Here is an 18,459-nt window from a genome sequence, read left to right as displayed (position 1 = left end):
GAAAGAAAGAAAGAAAGAAGAGGGATGTAGGGAGGGAGGGAAAGAAGGAAGGGAGGGAGGGAGAGAAGAAGGAAGGAAGGAAGGAAGGGAGGAAGGAAGGAAGGAAGGAAGGAAGGAAGGAAGGAAGGAAGGAAGGAAGGGGGAAAAAGCAAGTTAATTGGTTTTTCAGGACACACTGGGAAAGATTCCATGGAGAAAATTCAGAGTTTTGTCCTGAGAATTAGCTTTCTTCTAGCTGAGCCTAGGCAAAGGGTCTCAGGTAAGAGACCAGAAATCCCAGTCTTATATGTAAGGATGCAGGACAACACAGACTGGCTGTTGTTCTGGGAAATAATGGGAGACCATGGAGGTATGAGATGAACCAAAAAAAAAAGTCTAAAAAGCACACATGTTAGGGCTTGAGTTTGCTTTGCTTGAGTACAGAGTTTATGCCCTTTTCCACTAAAGCCTTGAACCCCAAATGGCATGGCTCAGGAGAAAGCGAAACATTCCTGTTTTCCCATAAGGACATAAAACGCTTTTAACCTAAAGTGGGATTGTTTGTGACTTACGCCTACCCAAAGGGGCAAGACATGATGGGGTTGTAGTGGCAGAGCCTTCATAAATGAAATTAGTTGGGCCAGATTGGGTGAGGCATACCTGTAATCCCAGCGCTAAGGAGGCCAAGGCAGGAGGCTCATAAGCTTAAGGGGCCAGCCTATATTCTACAGTAAGTTCCAGGCAAAACTGGGTTGTGTACTATAACCTTGTCTCAAAAATATGGATGAATAAATGAGCATCTTTACGAAAGTGGACTGTGGAATTACAGGAGGAGCCATCCCTCTGTAAGGAAGCAGGGCCTCACTAAAGATGCCAGTATCTTGATCTAGAACATTCCAGCACACAGAACTATGAGTAATAAATACGTGTTGTTTATAAGCTAAGCCGTCTGTGGTATTTTTGTTGCAGCAGCCAGAACAGACTAAAATAATGAGAGGAGGCCAAATTAATGTTGAGTACGAGACAGACAAGATGATGATTGAACAGCGGGAATAAGGCACACTGGTTTGTTGGTTTTCTTTGTATTTGAAACAAATCTAATATTGCTCAGAAAGAACACACGTCTTCACTCAGAATATAATGTAACTTTATTACAAGAAAAAGATAGATGTGGAGAAACACAGACCAGGTGAATGTGATGTTATCCATTGGACCCATCATGACACTGTTCTAGGTGGAAGAATCCAGAAAGTTAACAGTGTCAAGTGTCTAGAAATGCCCTAACCCTGGTGTTGCGGGAGGTCCTTCCGCTCCTCCAGCCAATAGCCGCTGAGATACCAGCCCATTGGGGCGTGGTCTCTCTCCCTTTAAACAAGCGGTGTCTTCCCTCCTAGCTCTCTCTTACTTCCTGCTCCGCTTCCGGCGACTAGACTCCTTCCTGATTGCGCAGAGGGCTGTTGTCTGGGACGGTGATCTGCAAGTTTTTTCCCCTTTAAATAAATACCACCTTATTAATCATAATTCCGAACTGCTGTGGGATTGTTTGTGACTTACGCCTTCACCCTGGTGCCTACCCTGGTTCCAGAGAAAGATGAGTGTTCTCTGAAGAATCAACCCAGTGAGTATGAAAGAATAATGCACAAAGACATTGATGGTCCAAAGGAAAAGATGTTTAGTCCATAAGAAAAGGGCTTAGTGGTTTTCAATAGCTGTCTCAGATGTTAAAGAACTCTCATGCAGAAAAGGATTCCAACATAATCTTTCAAAGCCCAGAGGGCAAACTTAAATGTAATTGGTGGATGTGTCAAAGAGCTGGGTTTCAGTACAATGTAGAGAGGTACTTCCTCACAACCGAAGTTGTTCTAATAGCTAAACGAGAAAGTGGGCTTGAAGCAGTCTGAGGAGAGCTGAGTGGCCTCTGCTGAAGCTCGGTAAGGGATTTTCATCTCGCTAAGGATGCTTGCTGGTTTGGGTGACCACAGAAGTTACTTTCGACTTCCAATTATCTGCCTAGAAAATGGCATGGCTCGGGAGAAAGCGAAACATTCCTGTTTTCCCATAAGGACGTAAAAACGCTTTTAACCTAAAGTGGGATTAGATCGGCATGAAATATTTACGATGAGAGATGAGTGGCGCCTGCAGTAAGTTCTCCCACCGGATTCATTTGGGACTAGGGGGGTATCGGGGAAACCCACTTGCGCAAGAGGGAGCTTATTTAGCTTTGAACATGAGTTAGCCGGAAAGTGGGTATGGTGATCACAGCCGAAGGAGACAATAGCGGAAGTTGCCTCTTTCTCGGCCCTACCCAGAGACTGTTATTACCTGCTAGCATTTCGTCCTATAAGTACATCTACAGTTGCCCTCCTCAGAAGATGGGAATCTTGTAGTGTCGGGTAGGGGCATCCCTTATTCCTCCAAGTCCCACACTCGCTTGTTACTTTAGCCTCTTTTCCTGGGATTCTTTTAGGCGTACACATTTTATTTGTTGTAGTCCTTGTCTCTTCCAACTGATAAGCATCAGTACTACTAAATTCATACTTATTTTTATCTTTTTATGGAAAAATAGCAGAAGGAACAAAATTGGAGGAACTGAAATGTTTACATAAATTATTTAGCTCACTTATAATTATTTCTTAAAATATTTTAAAAATGTGTACCTAAATTAATAATGTCTAAGAACTCGAAATATTTTCCAAAATCACTATTAACATGGGTGCTGTGACTGGCTAAGTAACCATAAGGCAGCCTCTGTCGTGAACAGCTTAGCTTTGCAGCCCGAGTTAAGGTCCTCTAAGTAATCCACAATGTTTCTATCTTTCAGTCTGCTTGGCTAGGAATAGGATCTCTCTAATCCTTAATTATTGGACTCTGAGAATATTTTTTCCTTACTGTGTATTGTGATAGTTGGAATGAGAATGGTCACTAGATGTTCATCTGTTTCTTTTTTTTTTTTAATTTATTTATTTATTGAGGATTTCCGCCTCCTCCCCGCCTGTTCATCTGTTTCTGTAGAATATTTCTTTACACTGTGTGAATATATGTCACTGTGCTTGGTTTAATAAAGAAGCTGACTGGTCTATAGCTAGGCAGGATAAAGTTAGGCAGGAGAACCAGACTAAGAGAATGCTGGGGAGAAGAAGGGCAGAGTCTCAGTACTCTCTAGCAGACAGACACAGACAGAAGAGAGATGAATGCACCATGTTGAAAGAAGTTACTGCCATGTGGAAGAGGGTAGACAGGAAATATGGGTAAACTAAAATGTAAGAGTGAGTTAGTAATATGCCTGAGCTATCAGCCGAGCATTTATAATTAACATCAAGTCTCTGTGTGGTTATTTGGGAACTGACTGGTGGTACAGAAAAAAACACTTACGTGTTTGAATACTTGGTTCTAAGTAAGCGGGACTGTTTGGGAAGAACTGGAAGGTCTGGCCTTGTTTGGAGGAGATGTGCCATTGGGGGAAAACGTTGGAGTTTCTAAAGACTAATGTCTTTCCCAGTGCCCCACCCACTTACACACACCTCCCTCTCTGTTCCTCACCCTCTCTCTCTCTGCCTCCTACTTCTGGATCAAGTTGTAAGCTCCCAGTTGTTTCTGCCACGGTGCCCATATTCTGGCATCATGGACTCTGATCCCCTTAAACCATAAGCCAAAATTTATCACTTTATTTTATAAGTTGCATTGGTCATGGTGTCTTATCACGGCAATAGAAAAGTAACTAAGACATGGATAATTCCAGGGATTTTTTTTTTCAGTTGAAGCTGGACAATATCACTTACTTTTGATTGGCAGAGTCCATTAGCCAGATACCTGAAAAATACTTTTTAAAATTCTTAGTCTACTGTGCAGCCATCTAGAAGCCAGTCTTACCTAAGCAATTGACCAAGTGTCTGGAGCCATGTTTTCCTTGGTCCTGTTGAACTGCTGGACACATGTCACTGGGTTTCACCAACACCATAGCTCTTAAATCTGACATCTAGTTATTCCCTGTCTGACAAAACCAACCAAACAAACAAACAAAATAAAAAACACCTTTTTGCTTTTATTTATGCTCAGTTACCTGGAGTGCTGAGTATTGAGGAGCTGAGCACACAGGGAGGAACCATCAGAATGACAGCTGTCCCTTCCTGGAAAGGGACATAGCATTCCAGGACCCAAGCTGTATCTTGGCTTATGGCTTTCCTTCCTCTGGAATTTGTTTGTCCAGAAACAAGTGTGGCTCTAGAAGCATGGGGTGCACCCAAGCCTGGCTGATGTGGGTCTATGCTGGACCACATCAGACCATTAGGAAACCTAGAGAACCTTTCAAGAAAGAAGGCTAAAGTCTCCCAGCTAAGCCTCATCTGGTGGGAAAGACTCAGGAAAAGGGCCCTTAGGCTTCCCTGCTGTTTCTGCAGCACCTTCTTCAGAAATGGCTGCTTCCAACCTGCATTGCCATGTTCATTAAGCTCCTGCATTGTGTCTGATGGGTTTCTGAAGAAACAGAGCCCACCTATCTGAAGAATCACTCAATCTAAAACAGAAGCACTGGAAGGCTTTGAAGTGCCTGGGAAACTCCTAAGAATGAGCTCCAAGCCCATGGGCTCTCTTTATCTCTTCCAGATATCAACTCTAGGACTTTTTATTTCATTTTAGGTTTTGCTTTTACTGTTTTGCTTTGCTTTGCTTTGCTTTGCTTTGCTTGAGTTGGGTTCTCACTATGTGAAGCCCAGGCTAGCCTGGAACTCACTTTATAGCTCAGGCTAGTCCGAAATTTGTGCTCCTCCTGCCTCCATTCCTTGAGTGCTAGAATAACAATTGTATACCATCGTGCTTGCTAGTTCTAAAGCTTGAAATATCAGCAATACACAGAAGCTAGCCCATTTCTATCCCAAGCTCCTGTTCACACCTGCGGGCTATACATCTTCTCTTTGATGCTTGCTCTTCCCGTTGAATTAGATCCAGAACAGAACCCATTTTCCTCCTGACAACACTCATATGATTCCTGCTGCTTCGGTTTCCCACCCGTATTAGGGAAACACTGCCTACCCAGCTACACAGGTGAAAATCCCAAACTGTAATCTCATTTCATTTCACAGGAACGTTTTACAGGCACAATTAAAATGTCTTTAGTAATCTCAAACTAAATACCACACCAAGATAGCTTGATTCTCTCTCTCTCTCCCAAGAGACTTAATGGCAGATGATGACTACTAGAGAGGGTAAGTGGGCACATGGCCCATGGCCCAGTGACTAGGGATACACCAGTGTCTACATGGTGACCCTGGTTGAGCGCGGTGGATATGGAAGCGGAAGGGGGACTTTTTAGGGAAAAGGGGGTGACTTGTGAAGGAGAACATGAATAAGAGAGAGTAAGAGGAGAATGTTTATCAGAATGCCTTACATACATCTATACAATTGTCAAAAAGAACTTTTTTTTTTTGCAAAAAATAATTCAATTCTACCCCATCTGCTACCCTTTTAGCCTAAGCCTCTATCCTCTCTTAACTCAAATCAATCCTTAAATGGCATAACTAGTCTTTCAATGACCATCTTAATCAACTAATTAATTAATTGATTCTTGTTAAAATGCCATCTCCAGGAAGTTAGCTTTCTGTCATTGTGATAAATATTCTAAGGCAATCAACTTATAGAAAGAAGAGATTTACTCGGTTCCTTGTTTTAGAGGCTCCAGGCCACACATTGTTAGTGCTTCTTTGTGCTCAGGACTTCAAGGGAACACACAATCTTGGCAGAATATTGCAGCAATGTAACCACTCACATGATACCTTCAAGGATACATTCTCAGTGATCTGACGACTTCACACAAGTCTCCATCTCTTATTTCTTGGTATATCTCTCAATAATGTCAAAATTTGGGGGCCAAAGCTTTAGCAGATTGGCCTTTCAAGAACATTCTAGGCCCAAGCTGCAGCAACTCCCATTAGGGCAAGGAGTAGGACACCACTCTCTTAGAGAAGCCATTTCAGAGAACAGGAAGACAGTGGAAGGAAGGCAGTCTACCATGGAAGCCAGAGGATAAGTCAAGCAATCAACACGATAAATCTGCTTCACTGCAATCTTTCAGTAAAAATAATTAAAATGTTGGTCCTTTAAGTGTAGTGTATAGCAAATCAAACCCGTGCATATGCCATCATCACCACGTAAAGGTTATCTCAAGAATTCAAAGAGAACATGAGAAAGTCCTTCACCATAGCGTGGCAGTAAATATATTTATTCAGATGCAGGAAGAGTATACACCAAATTACAATCCTGTGGCATGCTCAGGGCTTTGGGAAAAAAGACACTGGAAGACCCAAGAGGCAAAAGCCTAGCTGTCATTTCCTTGATTTTTGTCTGCTCCCCTTCTTCCCCCAAGACCAGTCAGAGAAACCAGACCTCTCTTCCTTGAAGCCTGGAGATATTATTCCAACTCTCCCTACCTTTCTGTGTAAGAGCTGGTCACAAGAAATTCTCTGACCTGCCTTGTTCAGTAGTAGAACATAGACCAAGTTCCCCCAAAGATCCTGTTCCCTATACCTGTGAAGAAGAGGAACTGTCCAGAGGATCAAGAAGTCTAGACAGAGAGCTTCTCTTTAACCAATTACATTAGCTCCTGCGTCCATCTCTATAAAACCATTCCCTACTTAATCTGGCCATAAAAATGGACATTTTACCCTGAATCTGCTTTCCCGGTTAGCAGCTCATCTTTTGTCATTGGCATGTTATCCATGACTCTTATGAGAAGCGAGGAAGACATTGAGAGTGACAAGAGCAGGTGATCTTCTCAAGAAATGGTTAAGTCATTCAGGACAGGCAAGCTATGCTGTGGTGACTAACCCTCAAACCTCAGTGGCTTGATATAAGAACTTTTTCATCTCAACAAGCTCTCAGGGAGCTGGAAATGTGGCTAAGGTGTTACAGTGCTTGCCTACCATGTACAAAACCCTGGGCTTAGTCCTCCATATGCGACAAAGACACAATCAGGTTAGTAAAGGCACATTGAAAATAGATTAGATTTTGGCATAGTTGTGCACACATGTAACACCCTCAAGTGAGAAACTAAGACAGGGGGATCATGGGTTTGAGGTTGGCCTAGGCTGGTTTAAGGCCAGCCTGGATAACTTTGAGAGAAATTGTCTCAGAGGAAAAAAAAAGCAAGGAAAGGAAGGAAGGAAAGCTATTCTAAGTCCCTGTTCTGATCATGTTCATGGAGACTCACAGTACTGAGTGTTCTTTCCTCAGATCCTTCTGTAAAGAGTAACATGGCCCAGAAATGTCCTCTACAGCCACCCATAATGAATCTAATTTCCTATTTCCAGAGAGGTAGACTCTATTCTAAAAAATTCAGTTATTGAGGAATTTATTTTAAGACCTTATAAGGAAAAGCAAGCACTTTGAAATATATATATGCATATATACATATATGTGTGTATATATACATATATACATTATGCATATATATGTATAGAGAGAGAGGGGGGGAGAGGGAGACAGAGAAAGAGAGAGATGGAGAGAGAGGGAGAAGGGGGAGAGAGAGACAGAAAGAAAGACAGAAAGAGAGACAGAGAGAGAGCCAGGAGGGACCTAAGGTCTCCTAGATCAGAGACATCTGATTTCAATTTCCTGAAATCCTAAGAGCTGACTCTTCAGGGCTGCCTGCTCAAGCGAGTGTGAGTGTGCAAGAGGAGGCAAAACCAAGATTTAATCCCACCCTCCAATGTTAGAGATGCATGGCTTTCCCTCACTGGCCTCAGTAGCATCCCCGGAAGTTGATGAACATAATCAAACCTACCCCAGGAGAATGATGGGCTCAAACAGACAACAAAGGCTTTCATGGCCTGACGAGTGAAAGGACTCCATGGAGGTTCAGTTCTGTTCTGCCTCTCTCGATAAAATAGCTTCAGGCATTCCTGAAGGAAAACCTATAGCAAAACAAGAAAAAAGGAAGAAAACCTGGAAAACATGGTGGCCAGAAATGGTGAGTATCAGTGATTATACCATGTCTTCTGTTAGCCTAGCAGAGTGGCAGACATCTACAACCCCAGCCTAAACAGCTGAATCCAGAAGATAGCAAGATTGATTTCTTCCTGAGATACACAGTGAAATTCTGTTTCAAAACTATAAAAAAAGAAAAGAAAGAAAAAAATGGAGCTTATTGGTGGTGCTAGCAATGCACAGATGATACCAGTGACATTTATAGAGTTCTTTGGCCTCCTTAGGAGAAAGAAATTAAATAAATACAAGCAAAGTTCTAGTCACATCATTTGTCAGTGGAAATGCCAAGCTGAGCCACCTTAGAGCTGCATAATGTATTCTTATCTTTCTTTCTTTGTCCTATCCCCAGGAGATTCCCAAGGTCAATGTTTAGTAAGACCTTTCCTGTCACTAAAAATAATGATGGGACACCACTCAGAACAACCTGCACTAACAAGGTGAGAGAGCTTGCACTAGCTGCTCCCAGGAGCAGATTTGAAGAGACAGCGGTGTGCTCTGAGAGAAAACTTGCTTCAAGAGCATGGCCATAGTAGCGGGCTCATGGGTTGGATTTAATTATGTTATAATGCCTCTACCTTATTCATTTCTCTAATGCATCGCCGAGAACATCAGAGCCATTTAGTAATCTGCAATCTGCAGAGCCCTTTAGTGATCTTGAGGTGATTAATGTCCATTGGCACTGAGAGGTGGTTGGGAGTGAATGAGAACGCACCTTGCAGCACTCTGGATGAAAGGACCAAGGTCTTTACCCCGGAAAGAAAAGCCCTCGAAGGCCTGTGCTTATCATCTCATTCCCAGCATAGCAGAGACAAGGGCCAAACCACTGGCCACTGCCCCTGGATCAGTGTTCTGAATGGTGTTCCAGATCCTTCCACTGCTGTGTGTTTCCTTGAGACATTTAACTTTCTGGGGACCACTGCCCAAATCTCTACTTAAACTGTTTTCTTCTAAGGGATGTGATGGGGATGAATTTAATATCAACAGCCCAGTATGATTGACAGGCTCATGTTCTCCCAGCACTAGGGACGCTGGGGTAGAGAGACCAACTGAACACAGGAGCTCAGGGCCAGCCTGAGCAACAGAAAAAATAACTGTATTGATTTTTTTAAGAAAATTAGTATCTTTAAATTATAGCTAGCAATTGCAAAATATGAAGCATAGATAATTGTAAATTTATACTAAATAAGAGAAGAGAGAAATAATACCGCAGAAAATTCAAGGAGAGTTTTCAAAAAAAAAAAGAGGCAAACATTCTACCAGTATCCTTCATAAAAAAACATGGAAATAAAACATCTAAAATGACAGAAATTATTATATGGCAGGCATAGTGGCTTACACTGGTAACCCTGGCTACTTGGGAGGCTGAAGCAGAGGGATCACAAATTAGGCCAATTCGGGCTACACAGTGAGACTCTGTCCTTCCAAAAGTAGAAAAAAAGCTAACAATGTAAACTCACTGGGAAAGCACATGCTCACGAGCCAAACCAATCCACACAATTAGTTGTTGGCCTTCTTTTCCCAGATGATTCTAGATTGTGTCAAGGTGACCACTAAAGCGGATCATCACACATGGTAATTCTATACACCAGAAGGTTAGTCAGTAGGAAAAGGGATAATGTATTGATACATGTCACAAGACTCAGTGGATGAAACTTAAATACAGTGTGCAAAGCAAAATAAAACCCAGTCACAAAGTGCAGACTGCATTATGCCATCGATCTGAAATGTCTGTGATGGGCAAGTCTGTACACACATCTACTAGTGGGTGCCTAAGCCTAAGGAGAGGGGATCAGACACTGACAGGTGGGGGTTAGAGAAGGGTCCTTTCATTATGTCATGGAGGTTAGATAATTGTAAATACACCTAAGTGTGTTGACGTATGAATTTTTAAGGAATGAAATGGAGAAACAGATACATCCCACCGTAACTCTGGCCATCTTAATGTATCACTACACTAAACAAGCTCAGCTGATAATCCGCATCAGCCATGCGTTTCCTCCACTTAGCTCGTTTGTGGAAGAGGTGTGTTCCTCCACTCTACTGCCTTTGCTTTAGATAGGCGGGGTATCGCGAAGCAGCCCCAAATTCATAGTCTGCTTTGACTAACCTTAAAGTCTCAATCCTCCTGCCTAACTCTTCCAAGTGCTGGAATCACAAGCACGCAAACCATGCCAGGCTCCTACCGACACTTAATTGGGCCATGTGGTTTCTATTAATGTACAACATGTTGTGGAACTGTACACACACCAGTTACAAAGAAAAGATTTAAAATACCCTGTGTTTTGCTGGGTCCTCTGTAGCTTCTGACCATGGTCTCAAGATGGATCATGCCAGGGAGCTGATGGTCCCTCGGCTCAGATCCGAGAGAGAGATTTGCAAAGCACATCCGATGTGAACCTCCCAAAGTCTAACTGACCCCCTTGAGCCCAGGCAGGGCCATAGTCAACCTACAGATCCAGGAACAGAAGTTCCTTGGCATAAGGCATCAGTATTTTAGAGCTATTTATGGTCACAGTAGATAGGCTACCAACAAAAAGGGACAAGAACGGGTACTGTCACTGAAAGCTAAAATGTGAGCTAAACGTGAGATTCAATTTCAACACCAAATAAACAAACTGAAAAGGAGGTAAATATTTGTACTTCCTTGTCTTGTGCCTTCAAAAAAGCACTTTCAAAGCCACACGTGAGTCTAATAAGACAGTAGCCGTGGAGGTGACGAACAGGGTGACTGAATGGGTGACAAGGGGCCACGAAGCACTTTTCACAGTGGACTGCTTTGTGCATTTTTTCAATACTGAGCCGTGGAAGTGAAGTTTATTTTCAAGTCATCTTATGAGAATGTTCTTCTGGATAATGCAGGTGTTATTAACTTGAGCCATCTATGCGGAAGAATAATTTCAACATGCCAACATCAAATAAGGAAACACCATACTGCAAATAGAAGAGCCAGAGACTCACACAGCCATCTCGAAGCTGGTGTCACCACCGAGTGATGGGGGGGACCCCAGAGTCAGTTACCTCCTTTGTGGGAACTACCTGTCACCAGACAACCACTTTTGATAAAACCATTTAATTTAATTGAGCCAGCTTTCTTCATTTGCTAAGTGAGCAACGGACTGTTAATGCACCCTAAGAAAGCAATCACCCACGTTTTCTCTGTAAGTGCTGCCGCTGACGAATGGTTAGGCAAAAATTACCACAAGGCACACTGTAAACAAGATGCTTAGCGCATAAGACAACATACCAGATTTTAAAATCATGCATTTGTTGTCTCCTAGCTGGAGGGTAATTTCACTGGCCCATTCTCACCGGAAGGAACGGCCAGGTATTTGTTTTCCTTGCAATTGAAATGAGTTTCTCCCATTTTTTTTTTCTTCAAGTTTCCTAAAAACTCATCTCCAAATCATTAATGAAACCAATAAAAATTATGCATTTGATACTCTGTGACCACTGGTAATGAATCCTCTAAGGAGAAATTACTCCTGCACAGCTTTTAACATTAGATGGTCGGCAACAAGAAGAAAGGCTCACGCCCACAAACAGTCCTTGCTCAGGCGGGGATTTTCTTCCATCTCCAGTGTTTCCCTCTGTTCCTGGCAGACTCTTGGAAGGTTAGGAGCCAGCAGTGCAGTTCATTGTTTGGCAAGACAACAGCATCACAAACTTGTGTTGACTTCAAGCGAACAGCCTGCTCCAGTCACTTCAAACCACAGCTTTTCCTCGTGAAAATAAGCAAGGCTATTTTCATTGATTAAGTAGGTAGAACAGGAATGGAAGTGTAATGGTGACAATAAATTCATCTCTGCACTCATGGAAAGAAAAATAGGGTTTTGTACAGCTCATCAAATCAAGTCCAACCCTACTATGATGGATAAACAAGGACACAGATTCTTAAGAACAAAGACATGCCAGTTGTGTTTGTGAGTGTGTGTGTGTGTGCATGTTTGTGTGTGTTTATAGATATCTGAAGGCCCACTGAGAACTAGAAATCAAATCTTGGCAGAGATTTTATTTATACTCTGTATTAATCAGCTTTCTGCTACTCAAAAATAAAAACTGAAATAATTGATTTTAAAAGAAGAAAGGATCATTTTGGCCCACAGCTTTGGAAGACTCCATGCATGTACTGATTAGACAAAGTCCTGAGTAAATGTGGATTGTTGACATGAGAACGGCCATGTCATAAACCCCAATGCATCAGATCTATGAGAACAGCAAGGCCTTCCTCTAGTCAGAGTAAGGACGTTTACAATGTATGCAAAAACTATCAGCCACAGCTTCCTCCTCCAGCATAACTACAACCTGAGACTGTGACCTACAAAGACGTCCTGCTAGGATTAGCTAACTGCCAAGTATAGTAAGTGCACTTACTTTCCCGTTGGGCGCTTGGTGTGTCTCCAGCAGAGTACATGACCCATCGGATCCCCGCTTTCCTGTCTGTGTATCTGCTTTCTTTCCCCTCTGCTCTCCCAGCTAGGTCAATCTCTACCTAAGCTGTGCAAGAGATGGCAAATGGAAGGCTGGTTGGGCCTTTGCTCTGGGGTTAGTAGTGGGCGGAGTGTGGTCAGGTAAGCTGTTCAGCTCATGCCAAGCTAAGAAGAAAACACATTAACAGGCACAGAGTAATGGTCCCAGGACCCCCTCAAGGACACTCCCCGCTAAAATGACTTTGACTTTCTTAATCTGACTCACCTCTTAAAAGTGTCACCACCTCCTGACAGTGTCATAGATTGTCAACCAAGTATTGTGAGATATTTTGATCACACACTGACACTCCTGATATTTCCAATAAAGTTTAATTTGAAGGATGGAGCTAGCTACTAACTGACCAAAATTAGCCATAGAGATTTTGGAGGACCAAGGGACATATAGAGAGACACAGGAAGTAGTAAGGAAGGGTTTAGAAAGATACTTGTCTCTTTTGGATCAAAGAAAAAAAGAGACAGGATGGTCACTGGTCACTTCTCTGCCACTTCTGATCATTCAGGTTCTGACCCCCCATATCTGATTCTGGAGTTTTTATTGATAAAGAATAGTTAGATAAACACTTCAACTGAGTCTTCACTATGTGGGCCTTTAAGGGACCCTCACCCAAACTGGAGCACTGTTTACCATAAAAGCTCGTTATCACACAAGCACTCAGGGAAGAGTCATTGATAGAAGACCCTGGAATTAGTGAGCACACTAACGAAGCTGACTCATTCCTTCCCTGAAGAAGTGTTCTACTGCCACCCTCCAAGTCACCTGGACTCATCAAGATCAAGTCATTAGGATTTCCTGTCTGATGCTTTAGGATATCTTATGGAACCTTTCCTGGAATTGGTCCCAAGATGTTGAATATCTTCTAACCAAATTATTACCAAAGTGGAATTTTGTTGTTTGTTTGTTTGTTTCCAATGCGGATGTCCCTAAATGGTCCAGATAGGTCCTTGAAACTGAATCTCTTTATCTCTCAGATTTGGAGATTACAGGTATGTGCAGCCATCCCTGACAATTATTATTGTCTTTAAGGTGAATTTACAATCTAAGGAAAAAGAATGAGGTTAGCGGAGGAGCATGCCCTTCATTTTGTGTTGAGACAATTGAAGATATTTTACTGTAGTCAATTCTTTACCTCACCTTTTCTCTTTTGTCTTGGAACATTTTTTTCCTGGATTTGGAATTTGAAACCTGCAATGAGTTTTCTTATGTTTTAAGGTCACCACTTCACATTCATGCTCAAGTTACAATACATTTGTGATTTATGGATCCTTAAGAAAAAGCAAAGGCTTTGGTAATGCTGTTCTAAGAGAACATTTTTTCTTCTAATGATGACAACCTGGATCACTATGGCTTTATAGGAGGAAGTAGCTTACAGCAGGGCTGTAGTTCTTACAATCATCATACAATATGAATAAAAGTGTAAAATATTTATTAAAAACTGCAAAATTGTCAAAGGAACAAGGATGAAAATGGACACACTATGGACAGTAAGAACGTGCAAGAGGGTAGACTAGAGCTTGGCTGCTACTCTGGAGCAGAAGGCATTTGTGAAGTCTGCTTGCATGCTTCAACTGGAGTATCTGAGTATTCCCTGGCCAGGTCAGACCCCGGACAGAAGCCAGAAGAGACCACGATGCTCTCACAGAAGAGACAGAATTAGATTCACAAAGAGTCGAGATGCCAAAGAAGCGTGGATGGAGAGGGGAAGCACTGGAGAACCACTTCCCCTCTAGAAACTTTCCTGTTCTGAGGCAGAGTGGCCTATGGGGCTGTGACTCTCACCTTGCCATCCAAATATTCCTACCCCTCAGCCATGACCCTGGGTCTGTGGCTGTAAGTCACAGCAGAGCTCTGTGAATGTACCCTCTTCAATCTCACTATGAAAAGAATTAGAGTTTAGAACGGGCCATGGATGGATGTCATAGTAACTATGCTCAGGTCTCAGAAGAAAGCGCTAACATTCAACATCTTGGGCTCTGAGGTGGACAAAAGACAGATGGAGCCTTTCACAGCAATGCGCATACGAGGTTGTTGATAACACAATTCCTCAATAAGAAAAGACATATTGAAATAAAGAAGTAAAGCAGCCTACATCAGCAGAGGCTCTGGAGTGTCATCCCAAGTGATATCTACACACCCAGAAAAGAAAAGCCGATGATCTCCATGACATAATAGCTACAGGTTCTAACTGTACATAGTCCATGTACAATGTCCATCTTAAAAACTCCTCCTCAGCCACACCAAATATTAGGAACAGATGACTGTAAGCCGATATGAAGGACAGCAGAAAGTGAGAAGACCCCAAAGCAGCATCATGAGATAACAAATACAATTTTTAAAGTCACCATGTGTGTGATTATAGAGGCGAAGACAGAGAAAACGGATTAAGACTGGTGTCTTTGGCCAGAGAATTGTAATTTACTTAAATGTAATTCTGTAATAGTATAACAGCTGAAACAAGAAGCTAAGCATAAATACTAACAGAAATTCCTCTCTTCCTTCTTCCTCCCTTCTTCCTTTCCTTCCTTTCTTCCTTTCTTTTCTCTATCCTGTTTCTCATAACTTTTTTTGGCAGTGGTAGGGATTAAACATTGGACCATGAAGACACTAGGCTTAAAAATTATGCCCAGGCTTGGGCTTTTGAGACAAGGTCTGACTATATAGCCCAGGCTGGTCTTGAAGCCATGGCAATCCTCTACCTCCACTTCCTAGAACTAGAATTTCAGGCATGTGCCACCATAACTAACTAGCAATCTTGATGTAGAAGGAAATAAAATCACAGAACTGGAAGCTACACCAACGAAAGAATCAAACAGGAACCCTGAGACTAAAAGCGAACAGAAATTTAGAAAACCGAGAGGACTCTGTGGGGTGAGGCAATGGCTCCTAAGGTAGAGATGAGAAGAGAGTGGGATTTTAAGCCCTACGTGGAAAAATACATGAGTGGTTTCCTGAACTAATCAAAGATATCAGCTTACTGATCAACCACCAACTTAGAACGCTATACCTGAGAAGTCTCTCAAAAATAAAGGAGAAAATAGAAAATGACCCACAGCTGGGATTCCAGCATCTGGAGGCTAAGAGAGGTGACTCGGGTTTGAAGACAATTTTGCACTGAACAGCAAGAGCCTGCCTCCAGAAACAAAAACAAAGAGCAAAAAAAAAAAAATGATTGGAGACCAAATGAGACATTCTTCTCCCAATGGAAGAAGTAGCAAAAGAAAAGGTAGTATAGCTATGTTAATATTTAAAAAATAGTGCCCTTTAAGTAAAGAATATGTCTAGGAATGAGGAATGAAGATGTCTTTTTTTTTTTCAGGATCTGAAGAGCGGATTCGGTGATAAAGACTGGGTGTTACTCTTTCAGAGGACCCAAGCGTGGTCCCCAGTACCCAGGTAGAGCTGCTCTCCACCACCTGTAGCTCAGGGGATCTTCTGATCGCTCTGTATCCATGTGGCTCACACACACATACATACACACATACACTCACACACACAGTCACACACCCATGGACACTCACAGATGCACATGCACACATACACACATGCATACGCACACAGGCACTCACACACATATACACACTCGCACACATATACACACTCACACACATACACACTCACACACATACACACTCACACACACAAGCACACTCACACACACAAGCACACTCAGACACACTCACACAGTTTTAAAAGATAAGAATAATGATCATAAAATATAATAAATATACACATAAAATAAATATATTGAATTTCTTCTTCAGAAGCTGTGCAGGGGAGAAGAGACTACTGAGACATTTTAAAGTATATAATGATAATAAAATTCTTCAACCTAGAAGTCCTTATTCAACAAACTGATCCTTCAAAGTGAGAGAAATAAGGCCCTTTTCAGATAGTTTCTGAGGGAAATTTTCACTAGTACACTTCTCTTGAAGAAAACAGTGGGAAAAAACTCGTTCAGGTAAAAAATAAAATGATATAATTCAAACACTTGGGCTTGCATACAGAGAGAGCTGTTACAGAGGAAGTAGGTGGAGGTTAAGTAAAGTTCTCTCACTGTCTTGTTCTTGGCTGACCTGACTGACGTTAACAGTCTGTGGAAAGTAATAACAACAGTGATGACCATAGCTCATGAGTAAGGAAAATTTAAGGTTGCAAAATGAGAAGGAGAAATCCCGGACACTCTTGGACTATTTGGGCAGTGCTACAGTGTTGCTTGAAAGTGTACTGGGTGGTCTGTGCTACAGCTCAGCCACAGGGAGATCTCAGAAGACCAGGAGTTCTAGGTCATTCCTGTCTACACCGTGAATTCAAGATTTTACACAAAACAAAGTGCACTCAGATTAGATGTAAAGTTAAATTGCACGTCGTAAAGCAGCCATTGGAGGCAATTTGAGGAGAAATATGATGATAAGATAAGAGAAGAAAGAAAATTGAATCACTTAAAATACTAAGCTAAAAGCAGAGACAGCATGAGAGAGGATGACAAAAAATGACAAAGATAAGGACAATGAATACAATCACAAAGATGGAAGACCTTACTCTGACTACACACAACAATCTCCTGGAATGTGACTGTTCTACATATACCAATTCATAGACTTCCATAGAAGCCGGTGGTAGAGCGCAAACTTAATAGGAATGGGGCCTTGGCTTTGATGGCCCTACCACAGACTATTAAAAGAGATTGAAAAATAAAGACTATGAGAATAGACTAGAAAAAGACCCAAGCAAATACGTTCTACAAGAAGCCCAGTTTACATATAATTATATAGATGGAGAAAAAGAGAAAGGATGAGGCGGGGGCTCAGTTGACAGGACCTAACATGATGATGTCCTGGGCTTGATCTCCAGCACCTACATAACGCAGGCATGGATACACAGAGAGATTAAGAGCAGCCTAGGATGCTTGGGTCAGTTTCTCTGTCACTTTATCTCTGTCTGTGTCTCTCTCTGATTCTCTTAGTCTTCCTGTCTGACTCTCTCTCTCTCTCTCTCTCTCTCTCTCTCTCTCACACATACACACACACACACACACACACACACACACACATATACTTACACACACAAATACTTTACACCCAAAAGTAAAGGGGTAGAAAAATATATCTGGAATAACTATATTACTTTTAAACAAGGATTTCTAAGCAAGGAAATTTGCCATAGTTAAAGACAAGCAAGTCAGCCACAAAACATATGAATTGCACTGAGAAATGTTGCCAGTGTTACAGTAGGAAACTTTAGTACCCTTATAGAATAACTAGCTGATCCAACAAGAATAACAAGAATTATCAATCAATTGTTTCTAAATGACATAGAAGCTTTCACAAAACAATAGCAGAGAATACAATATTCTCATGCTCACGGAGAACACTCACAAAGATAGAGCGCATCCTGGGCAGTAAAAATAAACCTGGCCACACTGGAAAGAAGAGGAAATCACACGAAAAAATCTTACAGATCATAGTGAAAATCAATAACAGAGAGTTGGAATCAACTTATTTCTAAATCAAAGAAAAATCCTAGAAAGAAAATTGAAAATATTTCAAACAAATAAAAATTAAAATACAGCTCCCAGGAATATGTGGGATACAGCAAATGTAGTGTGTAGAGGGAAATTTACGGTATTAATTATGAACATTAGAAAATGTTATCTACTGGCTGAAGAAACAGTTCCTTGGTAAAGCATGAATACTGCTCTAGCAGAGGACCTAAGTTCAGCATCTTAGTCCAGATATGGTAATGTAATCTCTAAACGTGGAACTGGCCTGGGGTGAAGGGCAGAAACGTTGCTAATGGCCAGCCGGATCAGACTGGGGAAGGGCTGATTTTCTGTGGCATGGTGGGTGAGTGACGGCTGGGAGACTGAGCTGGCTGCCTGTGATGGCCCTCGGGACGACTGCTTCGCACCATCAGTTTTGGCTTTCCCAGCAGCTTCTGTTCATTGAGCTCAGCCACATGTCATGTTCTGGGCTACATGCTGAAATGACTTCTCCTGCTATTCTCTCTGTGCAGATCGCA

The sequence above is a fragment of the Microtus ochrogaster genome, unplaced genomic scaffold, assembly GCF_000317375.1.
Source record: "Microtus ochrogaster isolate Prairie Vole_2 unplaced genomic scaffold, MicOch1.0 UNK35, whole genome shotgun sequence".
In the NCBI taxonomy this organism is placed as follows: Eukaryota; Metazoa; Chordata; class Mammalia; order Rodentia; family Cricetidae; genus Microtus; species Microtus ochrogaster.
The sequence above is the reverse complement of the archived record's forward strand: the minus strand, read 5'-3'. Positions refer to the sequence as shown.